Below are 24,246 nucleotides of genomic sequence, written 5' to 3'. Positions count from 1 at the left end.
GGGTAGGGTAAAAGAGATATTGGCCTGAAGTTGGCCGGGACAGATGGATCCAGCGAAAAAAAATTTAGGTAGAGGGGTAACTATTGCCTGCTTCCATGCAACAGGCACTAAACCAACCTCCAATGTTTGATTACATATCTGATGTAGCCAGGGTAGAATTTCTTGCCCCACTTCCTTCCATAATCTTGGAGGAAAGGGGTCTAGGGGGAACCAGAAGAAACCTTATGTACCAGTCTAAGGAAGACTTCCTCTGTCAATTCATTACATTTATTAATGAAGGTGGGGGGGGGCGCTAGAGGGCGCACAGTGGAATGGCTGCCTCTTGAGGCAGCTCCGCCAGCCAGAGACAAATAATGGGTAATAATTGCAGACAGCTGGTGATATCAATACCGAAAACGGTATATAACAAAATCGGAAGGGGCCGGGAACGTGATGGCGAACAATGATAAGTGAAACGAGCATCGTTAGACCCAGAACCGAACTTCGAGACCGAAGTGGCTAGCGCCCGACTTCTGCTAAGATGGCGGCCCTGTGAGTTCACTATATGGAGAGACCAGACGGCCCGTCTACCTGTGTGGGAACGTGACACAGTGCAGTGCGAACAATATAAAGTAAGCAGACATAATTGCAGCAAAGACTAGTAAACATTGCAGCTCGTTGTTGGGAAGCGGAATAATGTGTGTCCGAGAGCTGATAACTGGCAAAGATCATGTAACGAGAAAATGGCGCGTTTGATCTGCCCTCGGAATAACGTCGGGACTCCTGCGCCGGCACAACTTTGAATATCATCCACCGCTGTGCATGGTGACAAAGCGACACTCTACTGAAGATTACTGGAAATACATACCCCGTGTGATACTGAAGCGTGGCAGAGCGCGACCTGGAGACACAAGATGGCGGCGTCCATAAACAAGTAAGGAGCGGAGGCGGCAATGCGGCGTGAAGCTAATGGTGGCAAGTAGGAGGGGAAGAGAACGGATGTGCGCTGCGAGTGCAAGCACAGTAAAGACGAGGAGAGTCCCTGCCAGCTGCGCACTGTGTGGTGGCTAGCCGAAGACACGCAGCACTCCCGTGATCGGCTGCGCACCAAAAGGGCGCGAAAAGAGGGCTAGCCAAGTGGAGAAGTGCGAGCCAGAGAGAGATTCGACTTACCGGTGGGGTATAAATGAACGTCCCCTATCAGCGCATACGGAAAACAGAGGCGACGCTGGGTTTGACTGGATCCCGGTGAAATAAAGAGAGTACCGACCTGAGAGTGAAAGGAGTGAAGGGTTTAAAATTAAGCGCTGCTAATAAAAAAGACTGGGTTGCCGGTACAATATTTGTAATTGGAGAGTGCACAGTGATTGTCTCCAGCCTACTAACACATCCTGGTGTGCCCTATATAGCGACCGCTGGGATATAGGAAGCCAGCAGAATGGGTAAGCCAGAAAAAGTGCCGACCAAGCTACCATTTGACAATAAAAAGGCAACGAAAGGGGCCAGGGCGCCATCAGACGCTGAAATGGATAATGATGCAGAGTCACATAATAGCATGGAGAAGACACTGAGAGCTATCCACAAAAGCCTGCAGGACGTACACGGCAAACTGGATTCCATCACGCAGAGAGTTGACAATATGGCTGCGAAACTCGACAAGCATGGTGAGCGAATAGAAGAGGCTGAAAAGCGATTGTCGGCGGTAGAAGATGAGTCTCGCACAACAACGCAGAAATGTTCTGAAATCGACAGAGTGTTGGAGGTCATTAAAAACAAGTCTGAGGAGTTGGAGGCGATATCCCGCCGCAATAATGTACACATAGCGGGTATCCCTGAATCAACCAACACTGATAAGATGGAGACATATGTGGAGGACCTGCTGAAAACGATATTTGGGACTGAACAATTGTCAACCTTGATTATTGTAGAACGTGCGCACAGAACGCTAGCACCAAGACCAAAGCTGGGAGCTCCCCCACGCCCGATAGTGGCGCGCCTGCTAAATTACAGGGATAGAGACGCGGTACTGAGAATGGCAAGGGAGAAACAGACGATTGAACATCAGGGTAATAAGCTACAGTTTTACCCAAACTTCACAATCAACGTGCAGATGGCACGAAAAGAATTCATGTTGGCGAAGCAGAAACTAAGGGAGATGGGTATTGAATATGCGATGCTCTACCCGGCTATATTGAAAATATCCAAAGATGGAAAATCGATGATATGCTAAACTCCCAAGGAAGCGAACGACTACATTAAAAAATTGGGACAGCGGCGACGGGAACAAAGACATCAGGAGCACAACCAGGATTCAGATTGAGTCGCGAGCAGAAATGAGAATCACGATGGAATAGCAAAGAATATGATTGGGACAAATTGCGCACTACACCACAGAACTATTGTTATACCACACATGGAAGGAGGGATTAAACTGCAAATTGGTGGATTGCACTGAGACATCCCCATTGGAGCAGTGGAAACCTTGTTCTAATAAGTGTACACAACATGAGATATGTAGGCTACTGCTGGGGAGATAAATGCTGCATCGACTAGAACACTGCAGCAGGGGAGGCTGACGAAGTGCGTTGGTGTAGTATCGCACTGTACCTGGAATTGCGTGGAGAACACGGCGAAGTGTGGTAAAGTAATATACGCATTAGCGGAGAGACCAGTTAATAGATTGATGGCTGGGAAGTTTGGGGATAGGAGGGGGAGGAGGAAAGACAACGGCTGGACGATATACACTGGCCACTGGTGGCACTGCGGGATTGACTGATTTCGCTAGGAGCTGATTACCGCAGACAGTGTAAGTGAGGTGAATGAAAAGCGATGGTACGGTCGCCTCACACAGTGATAAGAAATAACTGACCGAGAGTTCAGATATACTAGCACCATACACGGAACTCTGGACACATCCACTATGTTGGATGTAGTCGTGTGACCCAAGTGGACCCCCCAATAGGGTGACCCCCTACAATGGTACTGTTCTGTTACCTGTTAAAATAAGGGTGTGTCTTTGGCATGATTGGGGTGCTGAAGTGGGTGGAGGGCGGCGGGGAGGTGTTGGGGAAGTTTGGATTGTACCACTGCATTTGAGAAACACTGCCAGAACCCAAGGGAGGAATGTACTTGTTTATAATTCGAGACTGCTACAGAGATCACATTTAACATTCAAGGCTACTGTGTCCAACCTGAGTATGATGGACCTAGAGACAGGATATGACTGAGACGCAGCAGGCAGGTAGTTTAAAGTTACTATCCTGGAATGTACTTGGCTTAAAAAAAAAAAAAGAAAATCAGGCAAATACTGGCATACTTGACGCGCCTACAAGTTGACATAGCCTTTCTCCAGGAGACTCTTGCTGACCCTCATGCACAGACACGTATTGGTACTAGATGGGCGGAGGCAACATATGGAGCGGCATACTCCTCGTACTCGAGGGGGGTGCTAATACTGCTACGAAGAGGATTACATTTCAAAATAGAACAGGTGCACACAGACAATGAGGGGAGGTATGTAGTCCTCACGGGTACCCTCAGGGGACATAGAATGAACCTGCTAAATATATATGCCCCGAATGCAGAGGATCCTCAGTTTTATAATACTATCTGGATGAAACTGACTGAACTACCGGACATCCCAGTGATTTGGGGCGGAGATTCAATATGGCTTTAAATGACGATATGGACAGGTCGAGTACATCGACAGAAACCCACGAAAGAGCATTGAAAAAGCTACTTGACATAATGGTAGACAGGCAACTAGTGGATCTATGGAGAACGAAACACCCAAACAAACGGGAAGCTACGCACACAACAGCGGCTTATAGCAGCTGGTCACGGATAGACTACTGGCTTGGGTCGACAGAGGTGTCACAATGTAAATGTAAATGTAAATGTAAATTGATACTTGTATAGCGCACTACTCACCCGCAAGGGTCTCAAGGCGCTTGTACGAATACCGCTGTGGAACCCATCCTGGCTTTCCCTGTGAGGTGTCCACTCCTGGTTACCCCCAAGGTGGAGGCCAGGCATCCTTAGCGTTGTGGGGGCCGTTGTGAAGATTATGCAAGCTATTGCCCAAAGTTGCAGAGTGGGACTCCAAGATTGGAATAGGCACCAAGGCGAGAATTATCAGGTCCGTGGAATTTTGAGCCCAAGACCCGCCGAGGCGGGGAATTGAACCCTGGTCCCGGGCTAGACCTCTGCATCAGGGTCTGCCGCTCTAACCATTGAGCCACACTTCTCCACAATGGATGGTAGAAGTTACACACCTTCCTCGGACACAGTCAGACCACAATCCGGTGTTACTAATAATGGAATTGCTTAACTATATGCCCCCCGTTCAGTTGGAGATTCAATGGGAAAGCCCTAATTGATCCGATATATAGAGACACAATAGGTAAAGCAATAGCGGAGTATTTTGAGCTCAATGCACCAACAACAGACTACTTCTGTGGGAGGCCGTTAAGGCCACAATTAGAGGGGTCTGTATTAGCACAAATTCAGGGAAATTGAAAGACCTAAGACAGCAATTGGCGAAAGGGGAAGCTAAAATAAGAGAACTGGAGTTGGAGTATGCACAGACACAAGATCCGGGTATATTGAGTAAGATTCGAATAGAGCTGAATGAATAACAAAAACATGCAGAAGCAGAACTAAATTATGTGCATAAACGGCAGATAGCAAGACGCTATGGCGAGGCTGGGAGACCTGGAGCTATATTGACGGCCAAAATTAGCGCGCATTCCGACATACATTCGGGCAGTTGTACAAAGCTGACACAACCGCTCCGGCAGATGAAATAGCGCAATACTGTGACACGGTAGCACTGGCCTGGCTATCGGATGATCAGTGACAGTACCTATCCCATCCAGTCACAGTAGAGGAGGTCACAGAGATCATAAAATCCTTACCGAATGGCAAAGCACCTGGCCCAGATGGGTACATGGGGGAATTTTATAAGGCCTTTGTAGAACTGCTGGCCCCCCATGTGGTGGCTATGCTGGGGGATGCACATGAGAAGGGAACACTGCCACCTTTGATGTATTTTATCTAGGAACCCGATTCAGTATTGTGACCTTATGCCCCTATACGGCTATAATCAATACATATCCCTATAATGGCATAATATTCCGAGCCATATTTTCAGTAAATCGCCTCTGCAGTCCATGACACAGCAGAAGCTACTTCCTTAGATTCCTTGAGAGCACACCGAGTTCTTTCGACACACCAAACCCCCAGCAACCTGGGAAAGCCCTGCTTGCTTTGTTTTGATTTGTAATAGAACTCCTGCGAGCACTGTAAGAACGACCAGTTCTTAATGACATCTTTATTGACGTCTTATGTTCAAACCTTACATCAAACTCGGCACCTTTCAGGTATAAATATACCAACGTTGCCTTAAGCAAATAAACGGTGGTGATTCTGGAGCAGAGCAGCTAATCTACTTTCCGAGAGCCCAGCAGAAGCGAGAAGCCCACGGACACTGCCCCTCCTCTTTGACACGCTGAGAAAGACGCTGTCTTTTCTCCTGCCGAGAAAATCCAGCTCCGGCGTTTCCAGCATACCAGACCTCCTACATTCTATTCCCAAGGTACAGTGCTGAATAAACCCTTAGAGAGAATTCTTGAACAGATCCTTGGCAACAAACCTACTTAACTTAAATTGCTACTTACTTACTCCTTCCCACGTATTAGGCTTAGGTCAGGTACACCCGGGTAGGCGTATTTTAGAAGCACCAGTTGAGCACGTTAGCCTATATATATATGTATATATATTTTATCCATTTTAAAGTGTCTTATGGCTAAGAAACCATATCAATGCTTTTACAGTATTATTTCATAATACTCCTTTTACTGTACGTACTTTACTTTATAACAAGTCTTGCAATTGTGGCAATTCATTTCTCTTGATTGAGAAGGAAGACTGCTCAATAAATAATATCTTTATTGAAAATGCCCGTCTCTCTATTCTCTGCACCCTGGTGAAACTAAGTATGCACATCTGACTGAGTGAAATAGCTGTCTATTGTTTCACACGACTCTAGAGATTGACTCTTATTCCGAGGGAGCAAAGTTGTCATGTTTATGCGGTTGTTGGAAGCTGAATCCCTTCTTGTCTGAGCCAGGGAAGCTGATCACTTCCTATTCAGTCAAGAAAGTTTCCACTGACCTCTGAGCTAGCTGGCGCAAACCTAAATTAAGTCTAACATAGTCAATAGAGACCTAGAAGACCTCAGTCCTACGTCTAAACTGCTGTTTATGTTATTCCAATGCGCAGGGCCTATAGGGAAAATAGGAACTACACTACATGGCGCCCAACGTTTGGTAAGGCGATAAAACTAACGCAAGACGTTAGAGTAACTCAGTCGTGCTTTTTCACACAGACCCTTTCTCCCGTAAATACTCCAATAGACGTCTGGAGTGGGTGAAAGGTTAAAATCCGCCGGAACTTAGTAGGAAGAGATTCCTATGTAGAGTTTTTGGTTTAGTCAACATTGAAGGATACAGTGTTCCGAAATATTGTGCACCTAATCTTTGTCTCCTTGAAAACTGCTCTGCAAGCTTTAATTAAAACAATGTCAGAACATGGCGACAACAAAGAAACCGATGAAACCGCAGTAGATGCGAATCAACGGGGTTTCGATGTTACAGGGTTTAATGAACCGGGTGCAATTATCATCCCGGCAAACATAAGAAAAACTATAACTTTAAAACTTATAGAAAACGGACTGACATCACGAGGTGGTACAGTCATTTTCGTGATAGAGGCACATGAATATCGGCAGACAGAGGTATTCTATTCATGGATATACTTTCCAGCGGCAAACGCTACAACACACGAGTTCCACTATTACAAAATAGAGGAACCACCGGAAGAATGTACACCTTTTGAGGATATTGAAAAACCACTAAATTACCAAGAGCACCTGCTCTGGTTTAAAGGCGCCCTAAAACATAATGATCACATCACCAGGCTCGGTCCACTAGGTAGGCCAGGAGCAATGTGGCCGGTTCTAGTCAGATACACACCACATCCAGACATTGATAAAATGTCACGCGAAGAACTTTTAGCACAGCTAACATTACTGATTAAAATTCACAGACAGTTAGTCCAATATGTAATGCGGACAGCAACAGTCCAACCAGCTGTTAATATTCCACAGCTGACCCCTCATCAGGGAAACACAAATAAAATTACACCACAGAACATACATTCATGTCTGGGAAAAACACCCGCAAAACGGGAACAAATTCCATTCTGGCTAGCACAGAAAATAACTCAAATAGAGGCAGTATTCCCGAATACTACCCCTATTGAGAAACATAGAATTCTGACTATCTGCCTTCCAATGGGGGTCGCACCACATGTGGAGGACTGTGACACTTGGGGCACAGTCTTTGCTTCCATTTACACAAAAACACATGGTGGTCCGTCCATGGCGGTAATACCAGATGTGCTAAAACAAATTCAGAATGAATACGGTCCAGAACCTGCTTTAACTCTTGGTATGAAATTACTGAAAGACTTCAAGCAGGTCTCGGCTATATTACTAGCCAACATAAAAGGAGAAGCAGCATCTGTGGCGATCCGCCAAAAATTGAAAGAAACAGATATAACATATCAACCAATTGAGCTTGCCAAAATCATAGAGAAATGCTATGAAGAACTAGGTAGAGATAGTTTGGGTGGGAAACCAGTAAAACCCCAACTACTTGAAAATCCTGAAAAATTATTTATTAAAAATAATCTAAACACTCCTAAAAAGAGCTGGGATGGAAATAAACAATCCACTCCCAAAGAAAAAGGTTTCCAGTCCAGAGGAAGGTCTCCTCGGCGGAGAGAAAGAACTCTGAATCGAGAACACCAGTCTCCCCAAAGGGAGCCCTCTGAAAAAAGATACAACCTTAGAAATAGGGATAATTTGAAAAAGCCTGATAGATATCAAGATATTGATACACGTCCCTCTCGATCTTTTTCACAGAAATCGGAAAGAAGAGGACGGTCAGACCACAGGGAAGAGCACGCCAAGTCCAAAGACAAGGAACCTGCTCAAAGTAAAAAATTACAATTTCAAAGAAAGAAGGTAGCCAGTATTAAAGTAATCAAACATGCCGAGGATACTGAGGACACAGCTGAAAAACGGAGAGTGAGCACAGACAATGCTAGACAGCGAGCAGAAATCAGCATAGCTCGCAAGATCCTGATGAATCATCTGGAGACAGTGGACACGAATGAATACATTCAAGTGGAAACTGCAGATACCAGAATTAGCGAACCTCATAAAATATACAAAATAACGGCAGAAGACGTGACATACTATTTTGTCCCGAACATGAAAAAACTGAATGATTTAAAATATAAAGAAGAATATCCTCTGCCAATCGAAAATCTGCCTCTCCAACAATACTCTTGTATAATCTATACAGACAGATTTGTACAGCAATACAATGTAGATGATAAATCCTACAATGCAGCCTGCGTGATTGTTAAAGGTCGCTGGCTCTGCGGTAAATTCAGACCGAAAGTAACAAAAACTGAATCACTGAGAAACTGTTTGGCTCAGCGAGCTGGAATCAAATCTTTAAAGATGGCGCTTGAAAATGCAGAACGTGAATTCTCAACACTAATAGTGTGTGATTCGTATTTCTGCGTCAAATCTTACAATAATGATTTGCAGAACTGGGTTCAAAATGATTACAAAGATGACACAGGTGCCACAATCAAGCATAAAATGCTTTGGAAACAGGTAGTTCTTTTAAAGAAAGAACTACAAAAGACTCACGTGATACACACTCTGAGTCATCAACGTGATGGGGTTCACGTTGCAGGGAATTCATTGGCTAATACAGCCAAAGCGGAAGCAACTAAACCGGCTTCCGTAGCCACAAAAAAGCGTTCAGAAAAATGCATAGACGGGGAAACCATGTTGGTGGTAAAAATGTCTTCAAAAGGCAACTGTGCAGCACTACCTGTGAACTATCCACTCAATTATACATACGTAATTGATGCAAACTCCGTTCCTTTTGCTGGAATCCCTGGAGTGGGGGATAGGGTAATTCCAAACACGAACCGGAGAATCTTATTAATAGCAGACGCACACATGGGTAAAGGTCCAAGGCACAAACAGATGAAGGAATCTCTGACAGAATTACCATCAGAATACTGGTGGCCGGGGATGAGCCTGCAACATTATAAATTTGCAAAGAGCTGTCCAGACTGCAACAGAGACCGCAGTAACGAGACAACCGGAGTAATGCCATGGCCATTTCTGTAGGTAGCATAGGGCTATCTACACATGAAATCCAGAGTCCTATTAATTACTTTAAAGACTATATTCACTTGAAAATGTGGCCCCAGCGCTCGGCTGACGCGAGAACTGTTATAAAAAATGTGCGCGTCTTTTTCGGCACATACACAATTGCCATGCTTCATTATGACCAGGGTCCTGCTTTTTGCTCTCGAGCTTATAAGGAGGCCATGATCAGCATGGGCATTGGGGTGCGGTTCTCTTGTCCCTTCCATCCTGAGGGAAACGGGGTTGTGGAAAGAAAAAAACGAGACATAAAGCAATCTGTAACGGCAATGGTATTAGGTTCGGGTGATGGGTGGGTCCAGCATTTAACAAGTGTCCAATGTAGTCTTAATAACTTGCCAAGAAATTCTCTAAAAGGTTTCAGCCGGTACGAACTATTGTTCGGAACTAGAATGTATGTTCAAGACTTAGATAGTCATGCTTCAGTGGTAAAAGATATGAAAAAATGCTTTGACATCAAAGATCGTTTGGCTGTTTTACAGGACTTAAATGAAACAAGAAAAGCCCTGAGCAACATAAAGTTAAAACAACAGCCAACAACCACTGAAGACACACCACCTGTCCCAGCAAGACCTGTCTGGATTCCAAAGATTGGGGATCTGGTCAGAGATAAAATAGCGGTTAAGAAGGAATTTGGGCATTCTTACAGAAAAGCAGTACCTGTCTTAGCAATCAATGGAACAAGATCAGTGGTACTACCGCCTCTTGCTGGTAAAAAGGAGAACCGAGTTGTATCAATCGACCTGGTAAAACCACAATCATGTGGCCAATAATAAGTAGTAGGCCCAGTGGACTCCCAAGAAATAGCAGAATACTAAAATTTGCTACAATCCAAGAGGTTCAAACTGAGAGACTAATCACACTTGATAAAGTTGCAGTGAATAAAAAAGGACTATGCAAAAATGACATGAAACTTGTGACTCTTGAAACCCAAATTGAAACAGTTCGTCATGAAACACAGTCTACAATGATGTAGCATCAGAATGTGCTAATGAAAGGCAAATTGAAAAAACAATTCCAACAATTGACAGAACTGCATCTGGCTACTTCATCAATTTCGATACTTTTTCTTAAGATCAAAGCGAGCCTGAAGTAATGCCAGCAACAAAGACTTTTAAAGACAAAGCAACAGAACTCTTTCATCAACTCAAAGAAACCTATCTTATTTCTCCATGGTTAGAATGTTGGATTGTGCTAGGGGTATTTTTCCTCCTGCTTTGGCTCATCATGGTACTTTGTTTGGGAAAATTCATTGAGGGAAAATACAGTACAATGGCACAGCAAGTCAGAACATCAACTTAGTTCTGAAGCCACACAAGTCATCTCACATCGAGAAAAGAGAACTATCACCAGTGAATGTCACAGCAATTCCAATACCCGACGGGGTAGTTTGGGACAAAACAGATTACGAAATATATGGACCGGTCGAACTCTTGAAATATCCTCATCAGTTTAAGGTTTCATTAAGTGACTTTGTAAAACCAAGTACATTCTCTGATGATTGGGACTTTGAAAGCATAAATAATATGATGTCGGATTTAGTTTTGTCAGCAAAATTTACAGAACATGATTATTTGCAAGGTTCATCGAATTATGAATACATGTATTGTTTTACCCATTATGTGACCATTATTTGCATAAATCTGCTCAAGCTAGAAATGTTTTTAAATATAATCAATGGGAACATTGTGCTACTCCACCTAAAAGCAGTTCAAAAACATTCTATGAGAAATTCCAATACTTCTCAGGGTTTAACACAAGTGATGCAGAAACCTTTTATTATAAACTGATAGATAAAACAGGGACAAAAACCATGCTGACAAATACCAAATTGATATATTCAGAAGCATTTTATGAAAAAATGATTACATTTGGTTTTGATTTCTGGAAAAACAACATTGAAACAAAAACCATCTGGGGTACAAAAGATTGGCAGGTACAAGGCCTAGAAGCATTATTTCAAGCTTGCATGATCCCAGAACAAATAATGTTCTTGAATGACACCATTCAACAAACGACCTGTCTTGGCCTAGCCAAGATCAAAGACTTAAACAAACCGTCTATTCCAAAGCCAATACCTGATAACACAACCACAGATATTGAGATAGACGTATCACAGATTTTACATCAAAACAGATCACATCCTGATTGGAAAAAGTGGTTAATCTGGCCAACAGACACAAATAAATGTCAAGACAGATTCCTGAACAAAATATAGGGAAACTATGCCTTGAATGGTTACAAACATCCACACTGGCACAAATTAAGCAACACTTGTCTTTACTTAAAGATGGTGCTGACTTGCGCGATTTCATAATGGGACCACGCAAACAGCGTCAAAAACGTTTCATAGCGGCCAGTATATATGCTGCTTACAACGAGGCATGGAAAGTGACTCAAATTGAGACAGAAGAGAAAATACGAGAAATTGATCGTATTCATTTGGAGAAATCACTTTCTGTTGTGGACAATGGGTTAATGACTCTGTCCTCCTGAATATATTCATTGGACAGTGTTGTATCATCTGCTCTAGATATAATGGATCAGGACTTACTAATGTTACAACATGGTCAGTCCCAATTACGTTCTATTGTACAGCTAGGCTGGACGTTGCAAAACCTGCGTTCAGGCTATGTGCCTTGGCGTTTAATCAACACAACGTCATTGTTCTCTATCTTTAACCTTACTGATAAACAAATCAGTTTGGCACAGAAAGGAGCAGACTATACGATTCTGAGCATTGAAAAACTTGAGAGATTACCATTGACAATGTCAGAAAGACCTGTAATTGAATGGATAATACATGGGATTATCACAATTCCGATAACAACTTTCCAATTTAAAAAAATGCCAATAGTATATACCAGCAGGCCAGTATGAAAGGTTGGGTAAAGGGTACATTAAAACAACATGGAAATTACCATATACACACATGTGTTATAGTGACAAAAACCAGAATGTATTTCTTAGTGGTAATAATTGTAAACAATCACTGAGTGGTATACTTCTGTGTCAGGGTATTAATTTACATGGGGCCTGTGAGGGGACTTCAAATAACCTTTCATGCCACCAGCACGGCACACCTGCAACACAGATAGAGCCATTCTTTAGACAACTTTCTAACGGGAGTTACGTTCTAATAACGGACCACAGCTGTTGTGGCTTGGTGCCAGGGAAAGCATATCTCTTAAGCGTCAGTTCCATGGTCACTTGCTGTATGCAAGCATTGTATCCTAACGGCCCTGGAGACTCAGAGGCGACGATTTGGCCTCAGTTGAATATCTCTTCTATACGAATTGATATTTTAAGCAGAATGAAGTCTGTGCTTTTACAGACAACAGTGCCCATCACGTCATCAAAAGAAACGTATGATCTTCAAGTTGCAAGGACAACGGCAGAGATACATACACTTTTATCAACTAATTGCCCCGTGCATTTCACAGAAATGCTCAACCAAATCCTAAATATGTCGGATGCCACTGGTATCTCGAATGTATTTAAGACAATTTTTTCGGGACTATTAACACCCTTCGAAGCAGTCCTGGGCATCTTTCCCAATTTTGTCCATTCGGTTTTTGGTGGCCTACCACTACTTTTGGGACTCGTAGCAGGAATCCTATTTTTGACTTTTCTGCTCCGATATGGCAAGCCAAAACAAAGACATGACTCCGGCAAGGATGGAAGAAACGATCCTAGCAGTACGCTACCGGGACCGCATAACTAAAGTCCTTGGATTAGCCCTAAGAGATCTGAATATGACCTGGTTTCTTTCGTTCACACCTATATGGCAGAACTGCATCTTAACTGTGCTTCGATGTATGCTATGCGGAGAAGAATGCATGTTAGACACCTGTCTTACACTTCAATCACCAGTACCAATGGATGTCGATACTTTGCTAAGTCCAGTAACGGCTCATGCATCGTGTTGTCCCCAGTGGTTACCAATCCTGATGACGGCATTCGTTGAGACTTCTGCACTACGATTAGGTGGTGGCAGTGAAGCAAGGAATGAGAGCAACATCACCCAGGTACGAGCTTCTGTGAGCATTGCTGATCCTGAAATCGATGATAGCAATCATTCTCACGACTGCCCGGTAACAGCTTTTTCAACCATGGTTGAACTTTCACCTGAAGCTGTAGACTGTTTTTTTGCACATCTATCTGAAGTCATGTTCTCCCCTGAACCAAAAGAATAACTTTTGAGCCAACCGGCACACAGCATTCCCCTGAACTCTGAATTCGGCCTTCAGCTTTAAATAACAAATGCTACTGAACACATTTGGAACTATATTTTTCCCTGAAACGAAATTATTTTTTTCCAAAATTCCAAAATATTTATTTTTTTTGGCACGTGTACTCTGCTTACAGTAGAACTATTCATAAAGAACAGAGCTTCTATTTTTAGCAAATCTAGAGACAATATATTACTGCAGCCTCTAGCAAGATCACATGCAATTTCATTTATATGTGATGAAATAGTCTCGACCTTCTTTTCTGTAATCAGAGACGTTTCATGCGTAATTTCGCAAATCGTTCAAGTGAATATATATGCACTTTTGAATGATTACACTGCTTAAAAACGTACAGTACCTATAACATTCCGTGTATTTCGCATACACCATTTCAAATGCAAAAATGTATTTTGGGGTGGGTTGGAATACACATGCTTTTTTTTTTGCTTAGTTTTTAGTGATTGATGGACATAAAACCGTGGAGTGGGTGATGTGTTTTATCTAGGAACCCGATTCAATATTGTGACCTTATGCCCCTATACGGCTATAATCAATACATATCCCTATAATGGCATAATATTCAGAGCCATATTTTCAGTAAATCGCCTCTGCAGTCCATGACACAGCAGAAGCTACTTCCTTAGATTCCTAGAGAGCACACCGAGTTCTTTCGACACACCAAACCCCCAGCAACCTGGGAAAGCCCCGCTTGCTTTGTTTTGATTTGTAATAGAACTCCTGCGAGCACTGTAAGAACGACCAGTTCTTAGTGACGTCTTATGTCCAAACCTTACGTCAAACTCAGCACCTTTCAGGTATAAATATACCAACGTTGCCTTAAGCAAATACACAGTGGTGATTCGGGAGCAGAGCAGCTAATCTACTTTCCGAGAGCCCAGCAGAAGCGAGAAGCCCACGGACGCTGCCCCTCCTCTTTGACCCGCTGAGAAAGACGCTGTCTTTTCTCCTGCCGAGAAAATCCAGCTCCGGCGTTTCCAGCCTACCCTTGCGGGTGACTGGAATATCGAGTCCTGAGAGGGAGATACCAGACCTCCTACATTCTATTCCCAAGGCACAGTGCTGAATAAACCCTTAGAGAGAATTCTTGAACAGATCCTTGGCAACAAACCTACTTAACTTAAATTGCTACTTACTTACTCCTTCCCACGTATTAGGCTTAGGCCAGGTACACCGGGGTAGGCGTATTTTAGAAGCACCAGTTGAGCACGTTAGCCTATGTATATATGTATATATATTTTATCCATTTTAAAGTGTCTTATCGCTAAGAAACCATATCAATGCTTTTACAGTATTATTTCATAATACTCCTTTTACTGTACGTACTTTACTTTATAACAAGTCTTGCAATTGTGGCAATTCATTTCTCTTGCATGAGAAGGAAGACTGCTCAATAAATAATATCTTTATTGAAAACGCCCGTCTCTCTATTCTCTGCACCCTGGTGAAACTAAGTATGCACATCTGACTGAGTGAAATAGCTGTCTATTGTTTCACACGACTCTAGAGATTGACTCTTATTCTGAGGGAGCAAAGTTGTCATGTTTATGCAGTTGTCGGAAGCTGAATCCCTTCTTGTCTGAGCCAGGGAAGCTGATCACTTCCTATGCAGTCAAGAAAGTTTCCAGTGACCTGTGAGCTAGCTGGCGCAAACCTAAATTAAGTCTAACATAGTCAGTAGAGACCTAAAAGACCTCAGTCCTACGTCTAAACTGCTGTTTATGTTATTCCAATGCGCAGGGCCTATAGGGAAAATAGGAACTACACTACACCTTCACTAAGGGAGGCTATGATTCTAGCACTGTTGAAGCCAGACAAAGATCTGGCTGCGTGCGATTCATACAGTCCACTATCGCTAATAAATGTCGATACCAAAATACTTTCTAAAATCCTGGCGACAAGGCTGCAGTGTTTAATGACGAGATTAATACTTCCCGACCAGTCGGGCTTCATTCCCACCCGATCGACCTCCCACAACACGAGAACCCTGTTTGCACTGTCTCACTATTTGACCCCTGAGACGAAAGCGGCGGCAGTGCTATTAGACGCCGCCAAGGCGTTTGACAGCATAGCCTGGGTATACTTGCGCACTATCTTGTGTAGAATGGGCTTCCCACCAATGTTCCTTCAATGGGTGGTGCTGTTATACACAAAACCCATAGCACGAATTCGGATTAACAAATATATCTCGGACCCCATAGCTATAGAGAGAGGCACACGGCAAGGATGCCCGCTCTCCCCTCTTCTATTCGCCATAGCCATTGAGCCCCTAGCATGTAAAATTCGACAGGAACACCACTATTCGGCATTGCAATTTCCCCAAAGACCGCTCCACATCTCGCTCTACGCGGATGATGTGTTGCTGTATGTGCGAGATCCCAAAGACAATCTGAACCCGCTTTTACGGGAATTTGTCAAATTTGGATATCAATCTGGGCTCAGGATCAACTGGGCGAAATCCACAATAATACCGCTCACTGACAACACTATCCCATTTCAATTGGATTACCCCTTGGACTGACAAACAGACCCAGTGAGGTACTTGGGGGTGTGGTTCCATAGGGACCCTGAGGAAGTGATCCGCACGAACTACTGTAAAGTGATCGCAGGACTAGAGCAGAAAATAGACAGATGGATTCAGTTTCCACTATCTATGGCGGATAGAATAGCTATAGTAAAGATTGTGATACTGCCAAAAATACTCTATCTATTCAATAATATCCCAATAAAGCCGCCAGCGCCAGTATTTCGAGCAATAAAATCAGCGACCCTAAAGTTAATTTGGGCAGGAAAGACTGCTAGGACATATCTAAACACGCTGACGTTGTCATATGCGAAAGGGGGATTTAAGGTCCCAGACTTTCTACTGTACTATCTGTGCGCGCAAGCCCAATATGCCCATTTTTGGTATCACTCCATCCCATTCCTCACACACGTAGCAGTGGAAGACGGAGATGCCCTCCCTATACCCCTGGATGCCATTCTGACACATATCAGACCGCCATTACATAAGCAAGATATTAATATAGTGGATGCTACAACTGAGGCATGGCAGCTGATAGCTAAAAAAGTGGACAAACGGCCAATATACGCTCCAGAAATGCCGTTGCATCATCACCCAGCTCTGTCTGTTACACAAGAGAAAGTGGGGATGGAGCTCCTTAAGCAGGTAGGATTTGATAAACTGGGGGACTTATATCATGAAGGAACAGTTAAAACATTAAAGGACCTAGCGTATATCCAGAATCAAACATCGCTTTTTAGATTTACATACTATAGGCTACAGAGAGCACTCAAAGCACACTATCCGACCTATCCAGCAGAACCTGACATATTATTGACCCTGCAGATGCTCATCACATCATCCGACCCCAGACACCTAGTGTCCAGGTTGAATGTTGCATTGCAAGCTGAAATAGGGGATACAGCGCATAAAGCGATTCAGAAATGGAATGCGTGCTTAGATACACCACTAACTGTAGATGAATGGAACGCGACAGGCACAATCACTGAAATACTAACGCCAAACGGAAATCTAAGGCTAATACACGTTAGATACTTAAATCACACGAATCAAACGCCACAAACATTGCACAAATATGGCCTGCGAGCAGACTCCAGATGTCAACGTAGTGGAATGGAAGACGCAGATTTTATACATATGGCATGGTATTGTCGAGAGGTGGCACAATTTTGGGTAGAGGTTACAGAACTACTGGGTAAGATGGTAGATAGCAAGATACCATGTACAATACAATCGTGCCTATTGAGTCTACTACCAAATGTTAAAGCAAAAAAACGCAAATGTTGTGTACTAGCCCTCCTCATGGCCAAACGTAGCATAGCACTATGTTGGGGGGGTAAGAAGACACCACGGCTCAAACAATGTTTAAGTGATTTGGTGTATTGTAAGGATACTTTGAAATTATATGAGGACGAACTACCGCTACGAGCGCGACCAAAGGACTACTGGCATTATCTGGTGTAATACTTAACTGGGTTGGATGAACAGTTGTAACAGCATTGCGAGGGAATGTATATAGATGTGATATAATATGTACGAAGTGAGCCCTATTGGAAAAGGAGTGTTGTAATGCAGTACAGTTGTATGGGGCGGGTACGCCTCATTGTTGGGCATTTTATGTCCCATGTTGTTTTTGACATGCCAATAAATAAAAATAAAAGGTAGGTTTATCCCCCAGCTCTTACTTAGGCTCAGGGAGTTTGGTCTCCATGTTATTAAATGTCGAATTCTGAAGGTTACCTATGATTGTGGCAATTTTCTCTTCAAAATATACAGCAATCTCGTCACAGAGCTTCTGCGAGGCAATCACCTTATTACTCATACAGTTTGGATTAGAGAGATTCTTGACAATGTTAAAGTTAAAGAGAGCCTTTGTGCTGTTTGGAGCTTGTAAGATAGAAGCAGCAAGTATAGGGAGTCAATAATTTTGCATTCTAAATTTTGTCATCAATATTTTTTACTTCCATATTTTTTACATCGATATTTTGTCAGTGAACCCTCACAGAAGTCCACATCTATTTACCTATAGCTGGGTCCTTGATGCACTTGTTTTGGTAATTGGTAAATTGGTAATTGAACATTTTCCAAGGTGCAAAATCTTGCCACAAGGCCATTAAGCAACCCATATGAAGTGGGCATATCGACCCCACTCAGAACTATATTGATGGTTTCCCAGTGCACACACTCACTATGTCCCAAGCCCTGGTTGATATCATAGAACATAATGGGTCATTACGATAGCGGGTGGACATCAGTCCGTCTGCCATCGTCCTGGGGATGGGGACCGTCCGCCTATAAGGCGTCAGTCCCACAAATAAAATTAGGATGCAACCGTCACCAAGGTGGCTGCAAACAGCATGTTTAACATTGCGGTGGGTGCTGCTTGCTGCAGCACCTGTTGCAATGTTACAAAAGCACTGTTTACCTTTCCCTGCACTATGTGGCAGGCACCATGGTGCACGGAAATATAGGGGGCACCATTGGTGCCCCCCAAGTGCACACACCAACTGCCCTTGCTCAAGGTGGGCCCGCAACGGGTCCCCAAAGTACATCCCCGACAGCCTTTCCATGATGGTTGAACAGCCATGGAAAGGCTAGTGGGGATCCAGCATCAAGCATCCTGATCTGGCGGACAGTGCCTGTTAGGCACCGCCACCATTCTGTGGAAGCGGTGCGGTCTGACAGGCAATCGTAAAAATTGCCCCTGTCGGACCTGTGGCGAATGAGCTTTCCCCCTGCCAGGCACACCCCCGACATTTCATATCTCTGCATTGTGACAGGCAGTTAATCAAAACTGAGGGGCATATTACCAACAACTAGCGAAAATTATCGCTAAATAGGCTTATTGACAATTTTTCTATCGCCAAGCATCGCCGGATTTTATTGCTGAGATAACTTGCTATTAGCAACGTTTATCTCAAAAGTGATAAAATACCTGGCGATAGCGGCAGAATGCGTGAATATCACTGAGAATACAGCGATATTCATGCATTAGCGACAAAATGCTCTTAGCCATGATATCCACCTCCCATTGGATAACATGGCTAAGAACTGGTCTGGGCGGGTGTTAGTATTCGGAGATATTCATGCTTAGCGCGAATATTTCCATCGCTACGCCTGCCCTGCTAATAGGCGATAGCGATGTTAGCGACTGCTTCAGTTGCTAACAGGTTGGGTACACCCACTTTGCATGTCATTAGCGATAAATATCGCTGACATGCAAAGCGGGCCCCAAACCGCTCGCTATCGCCTACAAACTTTCGCTAACTGTTGTTAGTGACAGCTTGCTAATAGGGCAATAGAATTTTCACCGCTTAGCGGACGAAAATGGCTGCTAAAGCGGCGAAAATTGCCTATCGCCCCCCTTGATAATATGCCCCAGAGAGCATGTGATTTTGCTCTTTATATTTGGTCACCATATTGCAACTTAATTAGCATATTTCATGTTTAATAATCCATTTTAAAGTCCACATCAAGTGCACACATGACGTCAGTTTTAAAATACGCAAGGCGATTGTATTCGGTCTTTGCCACTGAAGCAGTTGTATTGACCCTCCACCCTTAAATGTCACGGAAATGCAATTATGTACATGCATTTATATTCCCTGTGTGTCTTAACTTTATTAACTTGGCAAAGCATTTAAACTCATTACTGAAATATATTTACTGTAGTACTAGGGATTTATATACGTGTCCACTAATGTTCAGATAAAATTAAATTTTGTATTCTTATTCACATTCTCCACTCACTTCAAGCTCTATTTGCATAAACAGACATGCATTATTGTATTAACGTTTTGCATTGATTTATAAATTTGCTTGTGTATATGTACAACCATGTATTAAAAATGCTTACTAAATTAAGCCTGACTACAAGTCTCAGTCGAAATGCATTTTGCTTTGCCAACATGTTTTCTCTTTTCCTCAGAGTTTCATTATCAAGATTTATGTTAGCTTGAGAAAGGCCTATGGTTTGTATTAGATTGTTGATAGAGAGGATTGAAGAGAAACTTGAAGAGAAACTTGACAGTGGAGGTACAGAAACAACGGTCGAAAGAGGCCTTCTGTTCATCGTGTACCAGGATTGCAAGATGTTTCAGGTTAGGGACTATTGTTTCAGTTTGATACAATGTGCACCTGAAGCCATATAGCAGATGCAATCAATTAGTGTTCGGATTGGTCCCTGGTTGTGCGAAGATGATAAGAACATTTCTGAATCTCTTGTTACTTTTGATTACTGTTCTCATAGTTATTTATTTATTTATTTTTGCGATTTATAAAGCGCTCAAATACCCGAGGATGTCTCGGTGCTGTGGTCAATGGCATCTGCTAATGAACAAAGTTATTTATTGTATAACCAGGTTTTGGAAATTTTTCTGAAATTTAACAAAGATTGACAAGATCTTATATGTACCTTATAGTTAGAGTTTAGGAGAGATTCCCTTTAGACTTCGGGAGGTACAGACCTCTTTGCTTGCCCTATTCTTGCAAGTGTGAAGCTTAATGGTAAACACGTATTTTTTTTTTTAGACTTATACTAGATTCTGATCATACTGACACGTTCTTCTTTTATGATCCCAATTTAGATGACTTTAAGACCTTGACTACTGCAGCAATTCTCCTTGGATGCTGAACTCCTTAAAATCCCATTGTACATGACGAGCTCAGCTCGTCATAAGCACACGAGCAGTGTACTGCATGACGTGCTGAGCTCGTCATGAGCATGGAAGGGGTTAAAAGATGACCCTATATTTATTCTATGTTTAGAAGAGTGAAGGGAAGTTTCTTTATGGGACACCTGCTTGCTTTCATTTGTGCTTATACAATTGCGATTATCGCAATTCGATATATCATTCTATTGTGCCTTAACCTGCTGGGATATCTAAGCTTACCTACTGCATTGCTGCATTTACTGAACTTATTATTGGTTTGGATATATACTGCCTTGATTGGTAAATGAAAATAAAACCCTTTAACTATATTCAATTATTCGTGGTCCTTATTGTGGAGTCACATTAGCGTCACAAGTTAGAAATGTGTTGTTGATATTTTCTCCCTTTCAATACTACACGTCTTCTAGCAAAGGTCCATATGACCAATGGAGAAACTTTTGACGACTTGACTAAGAGAATACTTTGTAAGGCCCAGAGCACCATCAGATGGTAGCTTTTCCGGATGGTTAGCTACTGAAGCAAAGGGATTTAGTGTATCCCATTCTAGACTTGCCCAAGCCCAACCCTAGCCTTTAAAGCCCATGTCCTGATATGGAGAAACAGTGGAGTTCCAGCGGTTCAGAAAAGAGTTATAACAGCGGAGGAATAATAATAGCGTTGCACGTTGCAATTGTTATTGTCAAGCTGTGACATTTTGTTGAGATTGTGTGATGTGATGAGATGATGTTTTAGTTGTGGTATAGATGTGAATGCGCTTTAATATTGAGTAGCTGAAGTTGTTATCTGGCTGGATGTAACCTAAGATCCTGGGATATATATAAAGTGTGGCATTAACTGTATTCTAATTTGTCTACTAAATTTTGTGGTGCAAGCCATGAGGTAACGTCGACTGCACAATTGAGATAGGGACAAATACCCTCTTGTGAGAGCAAGGTGTGTTTGGTGTAGTGGATCCTGTTTGCGCATGGGAGAAGCTGCACTGATCAGGTGATTCCCGCTGGTCAAGATTTCTGAGTAGGTCAGAAAGTGTCACTCTCGACAACTCCTTGTGTGCTTGAGTACTTTGATTTCTTTAGTGGAGCAGAGAACAGTTATTTGTTGAAATCACTTAAAGTTTTTGTTTCTGCCTGAGTAGTGTTGAGAAAAGAGTGCAATCATAAAAATGGTAAAGGAGGGTAAGCTGCTGTGATTGGATGGTTCATGTTCATGCTGCGCTGTTGTTAGTTGATACATCACAGAGATTATTGTCTGGTATGAAAAGAAAATTCTGCTTGTGATTGTTGATAATATTGCTGGAAAATGAAAGTTTTCAAGGCTATAAAAGATCTGATTAGGGAAGATGTGAGAGTCCCTGTTAGAGTAGGAGAAAAGGCGCCAACAGAGGGCACAGCAAGTCATTATATGGCCCTAAATGTGGTGCTTTACTCTTGCATTTGGCTGAATCAATGGCATAGGATCACTGAAAAGGAGGGTGCATTGATGTTTCAACAATATGGCGCATTTAATTTGAGTATAATTGAAAATATGAGAGGGGTGTTGTATGAAATGGAACAACCTCTTAAACCCGCACAGTACGAGGCCCTTAATGCTTGAGCACATGTAGCTCACGTCAAGGGGGAAGAGAAACAATGGGGGCGGATCAGCATTAAAAGATGAATGGATCACAGTGTTGGGAACGAAAACAGAGTGCTCCACTGGCAGAGAAGCATAATCATGAGGCGTAGCAGTAGACGTGGATGACAAAATGGGCAACAAATCAATAGAGGTCTCTTCTATGCTTTCCATTTGTGTCGCTGTTGAAGACATCGGGTGCAAAGAAACATCCCACAGAGGAACGCTTCTAGGAATACTATTCAGTATTGGCCAAAAGGTGTTTTTTTGACATGTTCAATGGAAATCAACTGATTCTCCTTTAGACCAGGCAGTGGAAGTAAAATCACAGACCGAGTACCCTTCAATCCAAGAACTGGGACTGGTGCACGATAGGAGGGACTAAATTCCTTTTTGTTCTCCAACTTCTCTTGGAACAGATCACCTACTTTAGGAAGCCAGCCAGTTACAGGAATCAGTACTTCTGCTTCTGTGGACGAGGGCAAATGATCCTTTGCAAGAACATCTTGAGTCTTTTGTAGATCCTGTAACATAGCACAATGTGTAGGAAGCGGAGTTTCTGTTGCAGTAACCCCCCACACTTTTTGCCAGACTACTGATGAACTTTGACTTGATGTGCCCTGGGTCCCTGCCAATTTGGTTCTCAGGGCCTGTGCTCTTTCCCCAAAACTGTACCTTGTACCCCCAATTTGCACCTCTCTGGTCACATGTCAGTCCCTTGTAAAAGGAAACATGGGTGCCAGGGGCACTGTGTCCAGGGAAGGCCTCTAAGGGCTGCAGCACTTATTGTGCCACCCTTAGAAGCCCGGTACCTTTACACAAATACGCTTCCATAGCAGGCTGCGTGTTTTTGGGCAGAACTAAGGGAAGATTCGACATGGCACACATCCGTGTGTGCCATGCCTACAACCCACTGCCCTGTGATAGATCAGTCACCCCTCTAGCTGGGTGCACTATACCAGTGGTGAGGGTACAGGTGCATGAGCCCTGTACCCCTACAGTGTCTAGGTCAATTCTTAGACATTTTAAGTGCAGTGCTGCCATTAAGAGTATATGGTGCTGGTAGTTTGTCATTACGAGCTCCACAGTACCATAATGGCTGCACTGAAAACTGAGAAGTTTGGTATCAAACTTCTTAGGACATTAAACCCACAGTGATGCCAGTTGGAATTTAATGAAAAATGCATTCAGAGGGCATCTTAGAGATGCCCCCTGAAAAACGACCAGCCTCTGGTGGGTTCCCTGACTGGTACACGCCAGCCTTTCAACACAAGACATGTTTCTGGACCCCTGGGATGGGAGCCTTTGCTCCCAGATCTCAGACAAAAAGCCTTTCCTTGGAGCAGGTGGTGACTCATCCCCCAGGCCAAAAAGAGCCATCAGTGGCAGGGGAGCTTCAAAGGCCTTGCAGCCCAAAGTCTCTCATGCTATCAAGAGCAGTCCCCGTTACCGCCTCCCCTCCTTTTCGGCAAGAAGACAGGCCGGAATAATTAGCCAGCCCAGAAGGTGTGCCCATCTCTGCCAACCCCACCCCTCAGCTGGGGGAGGGGAGGTGAAGCCTACTCTTCAGTGCCTGCCATCATTCAGATGGCAGGCACTCGCAATCAGGATTAGGGATTGTGCTCACTCCCCCACGTGTGTTTAGCACACCAAGGGTGTAGTCACCCTAAGGTCAGTAGCCCATTTGCTACTGACCCAGAGACCCCTAAAACGCACCCTAAATACAGTATTTAGTGGGAAGTCCTGAACCAAGAAAGCAGACAAGAAACCACAAGAAGAAAAGTAGAAGGACCGAACAGCTGTGCCGAAGTTAAAAAGAGGAGGACACCCACTGACTTGGCTCCAGCCCTACCGGTCTGTCCCCACCTTGAACCTGCAGAAGCAAAACTC

The sequence above is a fragment of the Lissotriton vulgaris genome, chromosome 4_1, assembly GCF_964263255.1.
Source record: "Lissotriton vulgaris chromosome 4_1, aLisVul1.2, whole genome shotgun sequence".
NCBI classification, from domain to species: domain Eukaryota; kingdom Metazoa; phylum Chordata; class Amphibia; order Caudata; family Salamandridae; genus Lissotriton; species Lissotriton vulgaris.
The sequence above is the reverse complement of the archived record's forward strand: the minus strand, read 5'-3'. Positions refer to the sequence as shown.